At 42.4% G+C, this 17,205-nt stretch overlaps 1 pseudogene; it reads left to right on the top strand.

Annotated features, from left to right (window-relative positions):
- The window catches only part of LOC121847644, a 17,588-nt pseudogene extending 1,281 nt beyond the window's left edge, over positions 1–16,307 (top strand).
- The last annotated feature ends 898 nt before the right edge of the window (positions 16,308–17,205 follow it).

The following is a 17,205-nucleotide window of genomic DNA, read 5'->3' as shown; positions in this document are numbered from 1 at the left end:
TGCCAATCTCTTCTTGTCAAAGGTCATTGTCCTTTCCGGCAGTATATGCCCAGCAAGCCAGAAAAATATGGGATCAAGTTATGGGTGGGCCTGCAACGCCTAATCCAGCAAAGCTTGGAAGATGCAAGTCTACACCAGGAAGCCGACCAGTGGAGGCCCAGAGAAGAACCAGGGGATGTGCGTTGTGCTTGATGTGACAGAGGGACTGAGGGGTCGCAATCTCTTCACTTCTTATGAACTCGGACGGCAGCTCCTGAATAGGAACGTTACCATGGTGGGCACAGTTCGAAAGGACAAGTCTGAGCTCCCACCTGCACTGCTTGTGTCAAAGGAAAGAGAGGTCTTCTCATCAAAGTTTGCCTTCACGCCCACCACCACTCTAGTTTCCTACCTCCCAAAGAAAAACAAGAATGTGTTACTTCTGAGCACACTGCACACAGAGGCTGAAATTAGCCATCGCCAGGACAGGAAGCCAGCCATGATCCTAGACTACAATTGCAACAAAGGAGGTGTGGACAACCGAGATAAGGTGATTGGAACATACAGCTGCATAAGGATGACTGCCCGCTGGCCCCTGCTCATCTTCCACAACATCATTGATGTTTCCTCCTACAATGCCATTGTGATATGGAGAGAGATCAACCCGAGCTGGATGCCTCGTAAGTGCAACAAGAAGAGGGTGTTCCTGGAGCAGGTGGGAAAGGCACTTGTAACTCCATTCATCGAAAGAAGGGAGCATCTCCACTACACAGACGCATCTGCAGCAGTTGTGAAAGCTGTTCAGAGGGCTAGATCTCATGAGCAACCCCCATCCACTTCCCCAGCTGGGGCAAGTAAGAGGAAGAGGTGTCAGATCCGCCCACCAAAGAATGACTGTAAAACACATACTGTGTACTGCAGGTGTAAGAAATATATCTGTAAAGGCTGTACACATGCATACTGTCACACATGTGCTAATTGGGGGTTTAGTCAAGGCGGGTCAGTTTTACCCGGAGCACACGGGGTGTATACAGAATGAGAACAACGGGATGGTTAAGCCATTTTGCCACAACTTTGGAAGTATACTTGGGGTCATTTGTCCATTTGGAAGACCCATTTGTGACCAAGCTTGAACTTTTTAGGGATAGAGGGCAGCATTTGACTTTGGATGAATTGCGTGCCCATAGTGAACTGCCTCCTACTCGGTCTCAGATGCTAATATATGCATATTATCATTACTATTGGATAGAAAACACTCTGAAGTTTCTAAAACTGTTTGAATTATGTCTGTGAGTATAACAGCACTCATAGTGCAGTCAAACTTCCAAACAGGAAGTGGAAATTCTGGGGCTGGTTGATTTTCAACTCATCGCCTATTCACATCCCATTAAGATATGGGTCTGTTCACACTTCCTACGCCTTCCACTAGATGTCAACAGTCAGTACAATGTGGAATGAAGCCTCTTGTGTGATGTGGGGCCGGAAGGCAGCTATTTGAGTCAGTAGTCTGGCAGAATGCAAGTTCCTGGTTACGCGCATTCCTCATGATATCACCATGCGTTCCATTACTCTGTAGACAAAAACAAATGCTCCGATTGGAACGTTATTGGACATATATGATAATAACGTCCTGAAGATTGATTCTCTACTTAGTTTGACCAGTTTATTCGACCTGGAATATAACTTTTTGAAGTTTTCGTCCGAGTTCGCCTGGACCAGCATCAGCTTTTGGAAATGTGAACTAAACGTGCTAGCAAAAGTAGCTAATTGGATACTAGTAATGGACATTATGGAACAAAACAACAATTTATTGCGGAACTAGTATTCTGACTGAAAAAGATCATTAAAGGTAAGGGAATATTTATGATATAATTTCGTGTTCCTGTTGACTCCAACATAGCGGAGAAATGTTTCTGACCGCGTCCCAGATTATTGCATGGTATGCTTTTTTCTTATTTTTTTTTTTACAAAATCTGACACAGCGGTTGCATAAAGAACAAGTGTATCTTTTAATTTTATGTAAAACATGTATCTTTCGTCAAAGTTTAATATGAGTATTTCTGTTATTTGACGTAGCTCTCTGTAATTACTCCGGATATTTTGGAGGCATTTCTGAACATGGCGCCAATGTAATCTGAGATTTGTGGATATAAATATGAATATTATCGAACAAAACATAAATGTATTGTGTCATATGAGTGTCATCTGATGAAGATTATCAAAGGTTAGTGATTAATTTTATCTCTAATTCTGCTTTTGTGACTATCTTTGGCTGGGGAAAATGGTTGTGTCTTTTTTGGATTTGGTGGTGATCTAACATAGATATGTTTGGTTTTCGCTGTAAAACATTTTAAAACTCTGACACGATGGGTAGATTAACAAAATGTTTATCTTTCATTTGCTGTATTGGACTTGTTATCTTCTTGCGACTAGTAATCCCGGATCTGGGAGCGTAATCATAGCCTCAAACGAATTAGCATAACGCAGCGGACATAAATACCCCTAGAAACTTTTCCTATTCATGAAAATCGCAAATGAAATATATTCAAACACAAGCTTAGCCTTTTGTTAATCACACTGTCATCTCAGATTTTCAAAATATGCGTTACAGCCAACGCTAGACAAGCATTTGTGTAAGTTTATCATGGCATAATGCTATGCTAGGCTCTGCTGGCAGCAGGCAACATTTTCACAAAAATAAGAAAAGCAACCAAATTAAATCATTTACCTTTGAAGAACGTCGGATGTTTTCACTCAGGAGACTCCCAGTTAAATAGCAAATGTTCCTTTTTTCCAAAAATATTATTTTTGTAGGCGAAATAGCTCCCGTTTGTTCATCATACTTGGCTGAGAAATCAACCCGGAAAATGCTACCACTACAACGCCAAACTTTTTTCAAAATTAGCTCCATAATATCGACAGAAACATGGCAAACGTTGTTTAGGATAAATCCTCAAGGTGTTTTTAACTTATATATCCGTCGAGGCGATTAGAAAAATGGCTACCTCAGTATTTTACGCAAGATTTTCTGCGGGAGACACCATGTGACCACTTGCTAAATATGGTCCCTTACGGCTATTCTTCAATGGAAATGCGTAAAAAGACGTCACAATGCTGTAGACACCTTGTGGAATGCGTGGAAAACGTAAGCTCATTCGTAGCTTACTCACAGCCATATAAGGAATCATTGGGATGAGGCGGTTTCAAAAAATGCGGCACTTCCTGGTTGGATTTTTATCTGGGTTTCGCCTGTAACATCAGTTCTGTTGCACTCACAGACAATATCGTCAGAGTGTTTTCTATCCAAAGCTGTCAATTATATGCATAGTCGAGCATCTTTTTGTGACAAAATATCTTGTTTAAAAAGGAAACGTTTTTCATACAAAAATTAGAATAGCTCCCCCTAACACTTAACTGGTTTTAACTTCTTGACGCTACCCATCCCTGTTGCGGGATCATTTTCGTCAGCAACTGCTGAATAGCATAGCGCAACAGTCAAATAATATTACAAAAAAATATTAATATTCATGAAATCACAAGTGCAATATTGCAAAACACAGCATAGCCTTTTGTTAATCACCCTGTCGTGTCAGATTTTGAAATTATGCTTTACAGCGAAAGCAATCCAAGCGTTTGTGTAGGTTTATCGATAGACTAGCATAGCATTATGTTCACTTAGCATCAGGAAGCTTGGTCACGAAAATCAGAAAAGCAATCAAATTAACCGTTTACCTTTGAAAATCTTCGGATGTTTTCACTCACGAGACTCCCAGTTACACAGCAAATATTCCTTTTGTTCCATAAAGATTATTTTTATACCCAAAATACCTCCGGTTGAAGTAAGGAGTTCTGCCTAGGTTTACAACGTTCAAGATCAGTTGTTGAGGAAATGGACGCCTCACAGCAAAAGTTGTGGGCGATTGTAACGGCTGTCTTCCTCTTCCGACGACGAGGAGGAGTAGTAAGGATCGAAGAACCAATGCGCAGCGTGTTACGTGTTCATACTCTTTTTTTAAACAAGCCAACACTGAAACAAAACAATAAACGACTCGTGAAATAACCAACCGAAACAGTTCCATGTGGATCACACAGACACAGAAAATAAACACCCATGAAACACAAGCGGGAAAAGTGACGCCTGCCCTTGATTGAGAATCATACCAGGTCAAACACAGAACACAACATAGAAAACGGAACACAGACAAACTCACCCAACTTACGCCCTGACCATGCTAAAACAAAGACATAACAAAGGAACTAAGGTCAGAACGTGACAGTACCCCCCGGAAAGGTGCGGACTCCGGGAACCTAGGGGAGGGTCTGGGTGGGTGTCTGTCCGCGGTGGCGGCTCTGGCGTGGGACGTGGACCCCACTCCATCATCGTCTTTGTCCGCCTCCTCAACCGGTGACCCTGCCGACCTCAGACTGGGGACCCTAGCAATGGGTCCCGAATGGACAGGAGATTCCGGCAGCACTGGACAGGCGGGAGACGGCAGCGCCGGCAGTGAAGGGGCGACCTCCGGCTCCTGGCTGACGGGGCGGAGCTCAGGACAGACGGGCGGCTCCGGACAGACGGGCGACTCCGGCAGCTCAGGACAGGGGCGACAGCTCAGGACAGACGGAGCCCCGGCAGCTCAGGACAGACTCAGCTCAGGACAGACGGGAGACCCTCAGGACAGCAGCTTTAACAGACGGGAGACCCCGGCAGCTTTAAAAAAAAAGGTTTTTACTTGTGCATAAGGCATATGTTTTGTCCATTTGCAATATGATTTCATAGGAAGTCAAAACTCACTTTTTTAGGCCAAATGCCATAAGAAATGTCTAAATGCAATATGAAAGATTTGAAAGTGCCAAATCAGGATGTTATATCCATTTGCCATGTACGATCAATGGAAGTCGGTTTACAAACACAAAAGTCAGTGAACCATGTCCAAAAGGCATTTATACTGCCAAAATATAGCACTATGTTAAGCCATGAATCAACCTAGATGGTCTATTTGTCATGTATGATGAGGGAGAAGTGGGACTGTTGTTTTTTAACGATTTTTTGAAAAACGTCCAAAATGACAAGGGGCGCCGGTGGGGGGTGTTCCCTATCCAATTGTGGACCTCTTGCTACCCCGTAATGGTAACCCATTCGAATCACCAGGTGCAGGGCTGTGCATTTGCAATATGTTTCAATGGGCGTTTATCATCACAAATTTGTAATGATCAAAAATGCTAAATTGACTGGCCTGATGAACTCGGGATGGCCGGGCAGTGATAGTGGTTCCTCTCCATCGCTCGTTGGTGTTGATTTCATCATGTCCATTTGGTGATGTTTTTTCACAGTTGAATCATATTGCAAATGCACTGTGCACTTGCAATATACTTCAATGGACATTTACCATCACAAATTTGTCATGCTCAAAAATACTGCAGAAATGCAAAATTGACTGGCATGATGAACTCGGGATGTCCGGGCAGTGATTCTGGTTCCTCTCCATCGCTCGTTGGGGTTGATTTCAGAATGTCACTTTGGTGACGGTACCTCACTGTTTAAACATATTGCAAAAAGACAAAAGTCACCAGCAAGTCATCATTCTGACACCAAACTGATACAAACTGACACCAGACCCACTTTTTCCAACTCGTTTAGAAGCCAACTATCACATATTTCAGAGCTGGCCCAAAATTCACAGCGCTTTCTGTTCAAACCACAATAAAAACGTAAAACAGGTAGTTACGTTATAGCTGCGGGTCCAGTTCTGACATTATGTGTAGGCCTAGCTGAGGCGACCCCGAATCCCAAGTTTCGGCCCGATAGGTCATTTGGTGCACGAGCTAGACCTTAATTGGTGCTGAAAATCCACTTTTTTCCATGCCTTGCTACGGGGTCCTTGAATGTGCTATCGGACAGAAACGTTGGGGTCTGTCTATGGGCCGAGGCGGTTGCAATGCACCTAGCCTTGCGGCTCTGGGACATTTCTAAATGTCATAATTTTCGTGATGTAAAAATTTATTGAAGTCATTGCAAATGTACGAGGCTGTTTCTCGGTCCGAGAACCTTCTAGAGCCACATAACTCACCACGCACTATCAACCTGAGCTCTAGGTCTGACGGTTCTAGTTCGAACAAAGTTAACTATTGCAGGCTCTGTCTGTCTCGACACACCCCACTGTGTCCCTCCGTCCAAGCTGTGTGTGTGTGTGATTGAGTTTTTCTTGGACATTTTATGGGAGACATGACTGATTTACAGTTCATGAGGGTTGCCTAATCGCACATATGAAGTTTTGGAAAGATCTGACTTTTTTAACCCTTTGAAACAGCCCCTGTGACACCAATTATGGCACTTGACACAGGAAGCTAAAAGTAAAAGCATATCCTCATTGGAGTATGCTTTTACAGAATCCTGAGTTTTAAGTATATACGTTAAGAACTGACTGATTTACACAGGATTGAATTCACTATTTCTATCAAACATCAGTTTGGGTATGGAAAAACACTTTTAGGGTGATTTTAACCACTTCCGGTTGCTTCAGGAAGCTTAGAATCAACACAGGTAAGCCTCATAGTGGCCTGATGGATCATTATGCCAAACCTATGCTCACCAAGTTTCGTCTTCGAAGTCTTTTCCATTTAGGGGATAAGGCCACGTCGTGATTCGTGATTTTTTTGTACATTTGCAATATGATTCCATTCGCCCTCTTGTGGGATTTACCGGGACAGCGGAAAAATGACCAAAATTTGAATATTTTATAAAACGGAAACCGAATGTCCGAAAGAGTTCGTTTGATGACTTCCAGGAAGATTCGGCCCTGTCGCACGGCCCGATGCCGTCCGCGAATTTTACAAACGTTTTTGGATGTCTAGTAAGGGACCGTACATTTGCAATATGGACTTTCTCACTAACCATATGGCAAGCGTCAAAATGTTCCCTTAAGGTATGAAAGCATAGAGGAATATCCAATTACAGCTCCCATATTGGAATTCCCATGCCTTCCACAATGTGTCAACAGTCTTTGTTCTTGGCTTCAGGCTTGTAACTTCAATAACGAGTGATAAATATGAGTTTTAGTACAACGACACCAGTTTGGAAATCTGTGTTTGCGCGTGAAATGAGGAGGACGCGCACCTGCTAATATTGCTTTCCTATTGAACATACTTCTTTCCGTATTAAATATTATACTTTAATTACATTTTAGGGTACCTGAGCACTAACTAGAAACGTACTTTGACTTGTTGAATCAAAGTTTAGATGCAGATTTTCGGATTGCTTTCTCTGCATGTTGAACGAGTAGATTACTCAAATCGATGGTGCCAACTAAATCGACTTTTTGGGATATGAAGAAGGATTTTATCTAACAAAATGACACTACATGTTATAGCTGGGACCCTTTGGATGACAAATCAGAGGAAGATTTTCCAAAAGTGAATATTTAATGAAACCTACGATTGTGGAAAATGTTGATGTGGGGCACTGTCCTCAAACAATCTTATGGCATACTTTCTTAGATTTTGCACTGACAACTGGACTGTTACCCACTCCCACGGATGGAAGATTGTGTTTACAGGTTGGTGCTGCCCGGTTTTTCAGCAAGTTTGATTTGCTGAAGGGTTACTGGGAAGTGCCTTTGTCATCAAGAGATCGTGAAATATCTACATTATTCCTTCGGGTCTTTTCTCATATTCGGTCAGGAGTTGAGGCCTACGCAATGTTCCTGCTATGTTTTAGCGTCTAATGAATAGGATGACCTTTGGCCTTGAAAGCTGTGCAGTTTATCTAGATGATGTGGTTGGTTTATAGTGACACTTGGGAGCGCGATCTTGTGCAGATACGGAGTCTGTTTGAACATTTGGCTGAGGCCTGTCTCACTGTGAACTTTACCAACTGAGTTTGCCCAGGCAACAGTGACCTACCTCGGCAGAGTGGTCGGGCAGGGTCGTGTTCTCCCGGTGCGGGCTAAAGTGGCCACTATTAATCTGTTTCCACCGCCCACCACCAAGAAGGAGTTGCAACGCTTCCTAGGTATGGTTGGGTACTTTCGGGTGTTTTTCTTCAACTTCTCCAAGGTTGTAGCATCTCTGACTGATCTGTTGAAGGAGAGGGCTGATTTAATCTGGTCTTCCTGCTGTCAGAGTGTTTTTGAAAATGTGAAACTGCTTCTTAGTTCTGACAATGTGTTGGCTGCCCCATGATTTGAACTGCCTTCAGCCTATATGTGGATACAAGTAACGTAGGGGCAGGTGTTGTGTTGCTTCAAGCAGATGGGGGTGTTGAACATCCTGTTAGTTATTTCTCCCGAAAGTTTAACTATTCAGTGGGGGAGAAAGAGGCCCTTGCTTTAATCTGGGCATTGAAGCATATTGAGGTATGTGTGTGGTCCCTATTGTGGTTTACACTGACCACAACCCACTTACTTTTCTGCACACCATGCTTTGCCTAAAAAGCAGGATTATGCGCTGGTGTTTGTTTCTGCAGGCGTTTGGGTGTGGATAATGTGCTTTAATGTGCACCGATTTCGTCGATCTTCGGATGCCTTCGTTGTTTGTTTTTATTTTCGGTTGGTGGTCTTTACAGGCTTTATTTTGTCATTCTTGTTGCTCTGGCTTCTGCTCTCCTGTCACTTGGTCTCCATTTCTTTCTCTTAAATTGTTGCTTCCAGGTACCATGGTTGCTGAGGTTGGTTGGGGTCAGGTGATTTGGTTGGGTTGCTATCATGGGCATACGGTGGGCCTCTTACCTTTATGGTTTGTATACTATTTTGTGTCTGAACCTTTATGGTTTTTGATCAGCTGTATTGGTGTATTTGTGTGGTTGTGGGTTTTGTTTTCAGGTCTTTGTTAGTTCCTGCTTTTCATAGGAGTGTGTGTTATACCCCCCTCGGTTTCCCTGCCTCCTTCTCTGTGTTTATATTTGCAGATTGGGGACAGGTGTAGCTGATTGGGTCGTTAAGGTGACAAGTTGCACCTGGGTTTGGGATCAACTAGGTGATAAAAGGTCCTGGTGCCCAGTCCTGCCTCTCTTTCTCTCGCTCCACAAGCACCATTTTGTTTTGTGATCTGATTTATTTGTTTTTGATTAGGTGCACCATTAACACTTACACACATTTTACATTCATCCATGCATCTCCATTACATCCCTTCTTCTTGTTCAAATCTAGGCTAAGCACTATGCCTCCCTCAACAGTCATATGTCGATGTCGAACAACATCTCTTATTGTACAAGTAATATTCCTCCCAGGAACGCTGTACATCTGACTCAGATACGATACTCCCCATCACTTTATTAGCACGGTTAGCGAAAACCCTTGCCAAAATCTTATCAGTATTCCGGGAACTTAACGGCCTAACATTTTCCAGCTTCTCCCTGCTCCATTGGATTTATAATATTTAACAATCCTGTTGTAAATGATTCTGGAACTTTCTGTGCCTGTTCCATGTACACGTCCAACAATACAGGTGCTAAAATATCCACAAATTGATGATTAAACTCACTTATCAGCCCATCTGATCCCAGACTTTTTTTCCTATTACTGGCCAAGATATCCTCCCATATCTCCTTAACCGTCATATCTTTGTTATACATTTTTCGTTCAGCATCAGATAATTTAGCATCAATGAAACCTAAAACCTCCTCACTACAGCCTTGATCGCCACCCCCCCATTGCCCCCATACATGCACTCTTTTCAAAGTTATGTACAGCTGCCTGAGCTTCCATAAAACCTGCCACATCATAACCCTCCACCCTATCAACTTTTTCCAGCCCCATGTCAATTTGTTTATTCAAAGCTATCCGCTCCCTCTTTAAAATAAAATGTGTCCGTCTTGCGTAGTCAACACTCAACCCTCTAGTCTTCTTCTCTTTTAGACCCTCCCACCACAATCCAATATTAACACATTTAAAATCACTCAACATTACTCTCTTTAATACAATCAGCAATCATATCATATATTTTTCTTCTTTTAGTAGCTCAGCATTCAAACACCATACACCACCCCCTCTAGTAGGCACACTATGACCCAGCAGGAGCCCAAGAACGGCATAATCACATAAAACATTTAAATGATACCTAATCTTGAACATATTGCACCACATTTACAGCCGCTGAACAATAATCAATGCGGCTTGCCTGAGACGGTTTAAAACAACCAGCCTCTTCAAGAAAGCTCTCTCACCTGGATGCATACCCCGACATACATCACTCAATGATCCTTCATTACCCCCAGCAAGACTAGCCTAGACAGATCAGAGCACAACAATGCACTCCTTGACGTGTCCAGTTTAGTCAAACTAATGTTAAAGTTACCCACACAATGTTGCTCAGGTGACTGAAAAAACATGGCTCGGTCAATCTCTTTATTAGGTGCATAAACATTTTTAAAAATGTAACACTTAAAAGCCTACCCTCACCCGTGTGCACTTCCCTAATATTCTGCACACTATCCCGTTTAATTAAAATAGCAACCCCACAAGTCCTCTCCCTACCATTATTAAAATAAAGCAAATCCATCCATCGCTTTCTTACTCCATCTATCATACTGTCAGTCCAGTGTCTCTTGAAGGCATGAAATAACCTGAAGTAGGCTTACTGTCCGGTCTAACTTTTTCATATCTCTTAGTCTCATTAATATTGACAGATATAACGCTCACCATGAGTAGGAGTATGATGTTTATTGTTTCCATAATACGAACTGCATCTGAAGCTGCTGTTTTGGCAGATGAGTTCAAGTTTCCATACACCTTAGCCATATACATGTAAACCCAATTTTTCGCAATTTCTGACATTTAATCCTAGTAAAAGTTCCCTGTCTTAGGTCAATTAGGATCACCACTTTTTATTTTAAGAATGTGAAATGTCAGAAAAAATATTACATTCATTTCAGCACATTCCCAGTGGATCAGACGTTTACATACTAATTTAGTGTATTTGGTAGAGTTGCCTTTAAATTGTTTAACTTGGGTAGCCTTCCACAAGCTTCCCACAATAAGTTGGGTACATTTTGGCCCATTCCTCCTGACAGAGCTGGTGTAACTGAGTCCGGTTTGTAGGCCTCCTTGCTTGCACATGCTTTTTCAGTTTTGCCCCCACAAATTTTAATTTGGATTATGGTGAGGGCTTTGTGATGGCCACTCCAATACCTTGACTTCGTTGTCTTTAAGCGATTTTGCCACAACTTTGGAAGTATCCTTGGTCATTGTCCATTTGGAAGACACATTTGTGACCAAGCTTTAACTTCCTGACTGATGTCTTCAGATGTTGCTTCAATATATCCACATCATTTTCCTCCTCATGATGCCATCTATTTTGTGAAATGCACCAGTTCATCCAGCAGCAAAGCACCCCCGCAACATGATGCTGCCACCCCCGTGCTTCCCGGTTGGGATGGTGATCTTTGGCTCGCAAGCCTCCCCCTTTTTCCTCCAAACATAACGATGGCCAAACTGTTGTATTTTTGTTTCATCAGACCAGGGGACAATTCTCCAAAAAGTACGATCTTTGTCCCCATGTGCAGTTGCAAACCATAGTCTAGCTATTTTTATGGCGGTTTTGGAGCAGTGGCTTCTTCCTCGCTGAGCTGCCTTTCAGGTTATGTCGATATATGACTCGTTTTACTGTGGATAGAGAATTTTGTACCTGTTTCCTCCAGCAACTTCACAAGGTCCTTTGCTGTTGTTCTAGGATTGATTTGCACTTTTCGCACCAAAGTACGCTCATCTCTAGGAGACAGAAGGTGTCTCCTTCCTGAGTGGTATGACGGCTGCGTGGTCCCATGGTGTTTATACAGATGAACGTGGTACCATCAGGCATTTGGAAATTGCTCCCAAGGATGAACCAGACTGGTGGAGATGTACAATTTTGTTTCTGAGGTCTTGGCTGATTTCTTTTGATTTTCCCATGATGTCAAGCAAAGAGGCACTGAGTGGTACACCACCGATTGACTCAAACAATGTCAATTAGCCTATCAGAATCTTCTAAAGCCATGACATAATTTTCTGGAATTTTCCAAGCCGTTTATAGCTACAGTGAATTTTCAGTGAAATAATCTGTCTGGAAAAATGACTTGTGTCATGCACAAAGTAGATGTCCTCACCGACTTGCCAAAACTATAGTTTGTTAACAAGACATTTGTGGAGTGGTTGAAAAATAAGTTTTAATGACACCAACCTAAGTGTATGTAAACTTCCGACTTCAACTGTACATACTGACCCACAAAGGCAGTTTTGGAGGATCCCGTATGCGAGATTGGGGGCATAGGAACAGTTCAGGTGGATTTCGGTCAGCAAATTGCATCTAGATCCAAACATGGTTCATGTGGACAGAATGATGTAAGTAAAATCTGTAACTATTGTCAAGGTGAAGACCACTGGAAGAATGCGTGTCCTGTTCTTGGTAAAAAAAAGTTCAGCAGATTGGCCAGCACAAATGTAAAACCTGTTGCGTTAGCTGGGCCTGTTCCTCATGTTAATCCTCTTGCAGAAGCCCAAGAATTGTACAAACCTTTTAGTACTGATTATTCGCCATTTTTCACAGAGGGTTGTTTCACTGTTGGGAAGTGATGTGCCAGTAAAGATTATGTGAGACACTGGTGCCTCTGAATTATTTGTTTGAGTCTGTTCTTACTTTTTCTTTGTAGACAGATACAGGAACCAGTGTTCTGATTCAAGGGATAGGTTTGAATACATTGTCTGTACCCTTGCACAAAGTCAAACTTATATCTGACCAAGTGCAAGGTGAAGTTTCCCTTGGGGTGTGTCCCTTTCTGCCCATTAATGGTGTTCATGTGATTTTGGTAACAACTTTGCCTGTAGTCGTGTCTGGCGGTTTCTCATACACCATCCCATGTAGGGATTATCGATGAAAACGTACAGTGAATCCTGGAGGTTTTCTCTGCATGCACTGTGACTCGTGTTATGAGCGGTGCTGACACTAATGTCAAAACGGAATATACACAACACGTAACCGAACAGTTAGGCAAAGGTTAATAATTTAAGGGATTATCTGTCCTGTAGGGATATTGTGATGGAGCAGTCCACTGATCCTACCTTAATTAAGGTTTATTTGATCAAGTACGTCTGGTTGAGGTAAGGCGTGTTGCCCAGGGTTACAACTTTCAAGATCAGTTGTTGATAAGGAAATGGACGCCTCACAGCAAAAGTTGTGGGTGATGCTATTGTTCAGATCGCGTTCCTTCTAAGCTTTGATCTAGTTTTGAAAACATCTCATGACATTTCTGATCACTTAGGGGTTTGTAAAACCTATGATCGAATTGTGCGTCATTTTTATTGGCCTCGTTTAAAGTAATTTCCGCTTACATCAAAACATGCCATGTTTGTCAGCTGACTCGGAAGCCTAATCAGATGTTAAGGCCCGTTCCGCTACAACCAACTACTGTTACAGGCCAGCCATTTGAGCATTTGCTTATTGCTTGTTTTGGACCCTTACCCCGTTATAAAGCTGGTAGCACCTACACGTTAACTGTGATGTGTCAGGCTACGAGATCCTGCAGCCTATCCACTTCGCAACATTACCACTAAATCTGTTGTGAAGGCTTTTTCACCGTTCTCTACATTTTTGGAATATCTCAGTTGATTCAGAGCCATCAGTGTTCCAACTTCACTTTGCACATATTTTTACAAGTCTTGTGACAATTGTGTTTAAAACATAATCAGTCCAGTGCTTATCATGTGCAGAGTCAAGGGTTCTTTGAGCCTTTACCAGACTCTGCCTCGTCAATTTGTTAAAGCCCTATTATGCTCGTTTGTCTTCTGAATTGACTAAAGCAGAACTATGTGCTAAAACTGACGTAGTTAGTCCCTGTTCTTTTGGTGGAATCCGTTGTCAGCCACTTCACCTTCACATGCAGTGTGACGGACAGGGGGTGCTGGGCCCTGGTGGTGGTATTTTGAATTCTGAGTCCCTTGCAAACTTGGAGAGTTTGTTGGGTCACCTGTCTGATTGTCAAGCAGAGTTAACTGATTTGATCACTGATTTTCAGTCTTGTTTTGCTGACACATAGATATGGTAGGAGAAAATCCAACCTTAATTTAAAAAAATTTAGAGAGCCCATGCTCTTACAATGGAAAGCATAGGGGACTATCCAATTCCAGCTCCCATATTGCAAATCCCATGGCTTCCACAAGGTGTCAACAGTCTTTGTTCATGGCTTCAGGCTTGTAACTTGAATAAGGAGTAATAAATATGAGTTTTAGTACACAACACCAGTTTGGAAATCTGAAATTGCTTTCCTATTGAACATACTACTTTCCGTATGAAATATTATAGTTTAATCACATTTTAGGGTACCAGAGCACTGGGTAGAAACAAAGTTTAGGTGTAGATTTTTGGATTCCTTTCTCTGCATGTTGAACGAGTGGATTACTCAAAACGATGGTGCCAACTAAATCAACTTTTTGGGATATGAATTAGGATTTTATCTAACAAAATGACACTACATGTTATAGCTGGGACCATTTGGTTGACAAATCAGAGGAAGATTTTCAAAAAGTGAATATTTAATGAAACCTGTTGATGTGGGGCGCTGTCCTCAAACAATCTTATGGCATGCTTTCGCTGTAAAGCCTACTGTAAATCAGACAGTGCAGTTAGATTAACAAGAATTTAAGCTTTCAACCAATATAAGACACTTGTATGTACCTAAATGTTTAATATCCATAATTTTAAAGATTATTTATTTGAGTTGTGAGCCCTTCAGTGTCAGCGGAAGTTGTCCCTCTAGCAGGAGGCCTAGACTTAACTTCTTAAGTACATGCTGGTTAATGATATCACTGTACCATCATTCTCCAGTTGAGCCTCCCCGTGTCTCTTGGTGAGCAAGCCAGATGGTTCTTAGATTTTGCACTGACAACCGGACTGTTACCCACTCCCACGGATGGAAGATTGTGTTTACCAGGTTGGTGCTGCCCGGTTTTTCAGCAAGTTTGATTTGCTGAAGGGTTACTGGGAAGTGCCTTTGTCATCAAGAGCTCGTGAAATATCTGCGATTATTATTTATTCAGGTCTTTTCTCCTATACGGTCAGGAGTTTAGGCCTACGCAAAGTTCCTGCTACGTTTCAGCGTCTAATGAATAGGGTGATCTCTGGCCTTGAAGGCTGTGCTGTTTATCTAGATGAGGTGGTTGTTTTATAGTGACACTTGGGAGCGCGATCTGGTGCAGATACGGATTCTGTTTGAACGTTTGACTGAGGCCTGACTCACTGTGAACTTAGCCAAATATGAGTTTGCCCAGGCAACAGTGACCTACCTCGGCAGAGTGGTCGGGCAGGGTCATGTTCTCCCGGTGCGGGCTAAAGTGGCCACTATTAATCTGTTTCCACCGCCCACCACCAAGAAGGAGCTGCAACGCTTCCTAGGTATGGTTGGGTATTATCGTGGGTTTTGCTTCAACTTCTCCACGTTTGTAGCACCTCTGACTGATCTGTTGAAGAAGAGGGCTGATTTAATCTGGTCTTCCTGCTGTCAGAGTGCTTTTGAAAATGTGAAACTGCTTCTTAGTTCTGACCCTGTGTTGGCTGCCCCAAGATTGGAACTCCCATCAGCCTATATGTGGATGCCAGCAACTTAGGGGCAGGTTTTGTGTTGCTTCAAGCAGATGGGGGTGTTGAACATCCTGTTAGTTATTTCTCCCGAAAGTTTAACTATTCAGTGGGGGAGAAAGAGGCCCTTGCTTTAATCTGGGCATTGAAGCATTTTGAGGTGTATGTGTGGTCCCTATTGTGGTTTACACTGACCACAACCCCCTTAATTTCCTGCACAGCATGCTTTGCCCAAATCGCAGGATTATGCGCTGGTGTTTGTTCCTGCAGGTGTTCCATTTGGATGTACGACATGTAAAAAGTGTGGATAATGTGGTGGCTGATGCGCTTTCCCATGCACCAATTTAGTCGATCTTCGGACGCCTTCATTGTTTGTTTTCATTTTCGGTTGGTGGTCTGTACAGGGTTTATTTTGTCCTTCCTGTTGCTCTGGCTTCTGCTCTCCTGTCACTTGGTCTCCATTTCATTCTCTTAAATTGTTGCTTCCAGGTACCATGGTTGCTGAGGTTGGTTGGGGTCAGGTGATTTGGTTGGGTTGGTGTCATGGGCTTACGGTGGGCCTCTTACCTTTATGGTTTGTATACTATTTTGTGTCTGAACCGTTAATGGTTATGGTTTTTGATCAGTTGTATTGGTGTATTTGTGTGGTTGTGGGTTTTGTTTTCAGGTCTTTGTTAGTTCCTGCTTTTCATAGGAGTGGGTGTTATACCCCCTCGGTTTCCCTGCCTCCTCTGTGTTTTTTATTTGCAGATTGGGGACAGGTGGAGCTGATTGGGTCATTAAGGTGACAAGTTGCACCTGGGTTTGGGATGAACTAGGCAATAAAAGGTCCTGGTGCCCAGTCCTGCCTCTCTCTCTCCTCCACAAGCACCATTTTGTTTTGTGATCTGGTTTATTTGTTTTTGATTAGGTGCACCTTTAACACTTACACACATTTTACATTCATCCATGCATCTCCATTACATCTCTCACATGCCTACTTTCACACTTCTTAAGTTAGTTTTATTGTTCAAATCTAGGCTAAGCACTATGCCTCCAACAGTCATATGTCGAACAACATCCCTTATTGTACAAGTAATATCCATAATATCTCTCCAAGAAACGTATCTGACTCAGATACGATATTCCCCATCACTTTATTAGCACGGTTAGCGAAAACCCTTGCCAAAATCTTATCAGTATTCCGTGAACTTAAAGGCCTAACATTTTCCAGCTTCTCCCTGCTCCATTGGATTTATAATATTTAACAATCCTGTTGTAAATGATTCTGGAACTATCTGTGCCTGTTCCATGTACATGTCCAACAATACAGGTCTAAATATACACACATTGATGATTAAACTCACTTTTCAGCCCACCTGATCCCAGACTTTTTTCCTATTACTGTCCAAGATGTCCTCCAATTTAATTAATTAAAATAGCAACCCCACAAGTCCTCTCCCTACCATTATTAAAATAAAGCAAATCCATCAATTACTCCATCCAACATACTGTCAGGCCAGTGTCTCTTGAAGGCATGAAATAACCTGAAGTAGGCTTACTTTTTCATATCTCTTAGTCTCATTAATATTGACAGATATAACGCTCACCATGAGTAGGAGTATGATGTTTATTGTTTCCATCATCAAGACCCAGTCTTTTTCTTCTTGATCTTGACCAGCCTCCTTTCCTTCGCTTCTTTCCTCA

The sequence above is a fragment of the Oncorhynchus tshawytscha genome, linkage group LG10 (assembly GCF_018296145.1).
Source record: "Oncorhynchus tshawytscha isolate Ot180627B linkage group LG10, Otsh_v2.0, whole genome shotgun sequence".
Lineage (NCBI taxonomy): Eukaryota > Metazoa > Chordata > Actinopteri > Salmoniformes > Salmonidae > Oncorhynchus > Oncorhynchus tshawytscha.
Note: the sequence above shows the minus strand (reverse complement) of the source record. Positions and strands in the feature narration are given on the sequence as shown.